At 36.6% G+C, this 3,018-nt stretch overlaps 1 long non-coding RNA gene across 2 annotated transcripts in view; it reads right to left on the bottom strand.

Moving 5' to 3' along the window:
- The window catches only part of LOC106515880 (uncharacterized), a 123,034-nt gene extending 120,020 nt beyond the window's left edge, over positions 1 to 3,014 (bottom strand). For both annotated transcript variants that reach the window (XR_001310047.1, XR_001310046.1), the window contains exons 1-2: positions 2,935 to 3,014; positions 2,544 to 2,626 (exon numbers count right to left, since the gene is read on the bottom strand). This is a non-coding gene — a long non-coding RNA (uncharacterized LOC106515880). The remainder of the gene's footprint in view (positions 1 to 2,543; positions 2,627 to 2,934) is intronic.
- Between the last annotated feature and the right edge of the window lie 4 nt (positions 3,015 to 3,018).

Here is a 3,018-nt window from a genome sequence, read left to right on the forward strand (position 1 = left end):
ATAATAAAAAATCTGCGTCGACAAATTTACATAATCGACGTCATCGATTATTTCAACTAATCGGTGCAGCCCTAGTTCTTATACGTGCTTCATATGTTCCCTGTAGGTTCCTATATGTGCTTTATTTCCTATAGGTTCCTTGAAGATGTCTTATAGGTTCCTATATATGCTTTATGTGTTCTGTGTAGTTTCCTATACAGTATGTGCTTTGTATGTTCCCTGTAGGTTTCTGTTAGGGTTGGGCAATATAGGCAAAAAAAATTAATCACGATTAATTGTGGTATTTAGCYGATGATTAATTTGAAGAAAAATCCCTATGTCCTTGTCACATGACCAATTTAGTGGGAAAGATTTGTTCTTCGTAAAAATCTGTTCCAATCTTTGCCACAATTAACAACTTCAGGCTATACATCAAATTTTAAATTGTGTTGATAAATAAATTACAGAACATTTTTTTAATGTCTGTCATATTTGAAGGGTAGAGGAGCATCGAGCAGACTCAAGTCTGCCTGATGGCATTAATCGTATTAATCGTCAAGTGTCAAAAAATAATTGATTGTTTTTCTGACAATTAATTGCACACGATATGATTATGCCCAACTCTAATTCCTATATGTGCTTTACAGGGCTGTGTATTGGGTGTATTGGCAAGAATTTGGCGATACGATACATATCATGACAGACGGGTCACGATACAATATATCCCGATATATTGCGATACTGTAAGCAAAGTGATATGTTGCGATATATTGCTACGTAGACATGCGCTAGTCTTCTGTAACGTGAAGGCTGACTAAAGTTAGAAAAAAGAGCGCATGAGACACTTAATTTGGTTTAAAATACAGACATTCTGACAAATAAGTAACTGTTTGTAACCTTACCTCAGTTTAGAAGGCAGAGGGTGTCGGTCTTTTCCGCTCAGATTCAGCTATCAGAGCATGAAGCTAATGTTTACTCATAACGCTAACGCTACCCTTACTCTCTGGCGCTCAAGAGGTAGAAGATCCAAATGGCTGGCTCACTGCTGCCAACTAGTGGTCAGAGGCTGAACTACAACATAAAAATGAACGGCTGGCAGGAAAGTTGACAATTTAAACCTTAATTAAAATCGATACAGGGCTTTAGAATATCGATACAGTATCAGAAAATGAAATATCGCGATATTTCAGTGTATCGATATTTTCTTACACCCCTAGTGCTTTATATGTTCCCTGTAACTTCCTCAAAGGGGTCTAATAGGTTCCTGGGTTCCATGCTTGTTAATGCAAATAATATAAAGGAAGTAAAGAATCTAAGTTTTTGACTGATATCTGTTATTTTAATTTCAGATTTGTGCAGCATAAATTGAGAGGATGCTCAAATGTTTCGGTCTCTGATCATTTGTGATAAAAAGAAAAAAAAAACACAAACACCTCAAGGGTGTGGTTTTTTTTCTTACAGAACTCTGTGCTGCTTGTTTAAATTCAGCCCCTTTCTCTCCTAAAACCCACTCCAACGCAACAATTGCATCACCTCACACATCTTTCCTGTAAGCATGAAATCAGCTGTCAGAAGGTGTCACCTTTGCAGCATGAACTGAGGGGAATAACTGGCTGCAGAGGTTTTCAGAGGATTCTCCAGATGGGGCTGACTTCTCCACTTGTTTAAGATTTAGCAGGTGAGTCTGCATTGACCTTCTGACCTTCAATGCYGTGAGGAGAAGATGGCAAACAGGACCAACCTTTGTCAATTTGGGGCGCTTGGCAAGATTTTAGGTGGCACTTTCCGTAAAGTTTTCTAAATCTCACAGCTAATTTACATACATTACAAAATAAATATTTTTTTCCAATTAGAAGAATTAACATGTTGAATTTGAAACAGATTATCACAAATCCTACGTCAGCCAACATATGCTAACAGAAATGAGGGACACCTCTTTTTTAACAAGCAGCTGTGGAGTAAAGCAATCCTAAGAGTCCATAAATTAATTTTGAAAACCTTACTCAAAAGTATTCRTTTTCCAGCCATTTGTTGCATTTTACTAAATTCATGTGATTAAGAAAATAACATAAAATCCATGTATTATGAAGGTAGAACACTGAAAACCAGACTTTAATCTTATGGTTTTATTACAAAATATCCTCAGCACCAAATAACTTGTTGATGCTCTTACAAAAAAAATGCTTAAGAAATTATTGAAGTAGTTATATAGGAAAAAAACTACTTTCAAACAAAAAAAGTTAGCTTAGCTACAGCTATTCTGCTATCTAAAAATATAGCTTTGGTAACGCTAAACCACTAAACAGGTAAGAAAGTTAGTGGACGCTAATGCTAACTGGTTTGTCATTTAAACGTAGACATGTGTGGTATCCACAGAAAATCAGGCCTTGACTAAAAGCTCGTAAAAACATTTTATGTCCACTAAACCGTTAAAACCACGAGCAGCTGCATTGCTATACACACAATTAAAAAAATCTTAGCTGTTCACCTCGCCAACATTTCATCAAAACGACAAGCAAATAAAACCAGATTTATGAAAAACATTATTAGAAAAAACAAATTACCTTTTGCTGTTTCGCCTCCGAATCAATCCATTGGGATAAAACCATAAATTGACTTGATGTCTTCATCTCCTTCCAATTGAATGCTAGCAGGTGAACACATAAAATGCTAATGATGCTACACGCATACACAAGGCATGAGTGAAAGAATAGTTGTTTTAGTTTTGGTAGCGGGCTTATAAGTTAGCAGAACTAAACTAAGCAGTCTGCTAACTGTTTCCAAAGTTAGCAAAAAGAATGCTAATCCGCTAAATGAAAAGTTAGCTTAGCTGTTAGCCGTTAGCGCATTAGCAAAACATGTTGTTTATTTTCAAAGTACAGTTGTCTCAAAGTGCTGGCTTTCTGCAACACAAAATAGGTGTTCTGGAAGTTTTTTGTTTGTTTGTTTGTTTACCTTTGCTTGTGTCGTCCTCTTCTCCCTCTTCTGTGCCTTTACTTCCTTCCGGTTGTTCCAGAACTTTCGTGCGCATGTGGGGGG

Source organism: Austrofundulus limnaeus, unplaced genomic scaffold, assembly GCF_001266775.1.
Source record: "Austrofundulus limnaeus strain Quisiro unplaced genomic scaffold, Austrofundulus_limnaeus-1.0 Scaffold33, whole genome shotgun sequence".
Lineage (NCBI taxonomy): Eukaryota > Metazoa > Chordata > Actinopteri > Cyprinodontiformes > Rivulidae > Austrofundulus > Austrofundulus limnaeus.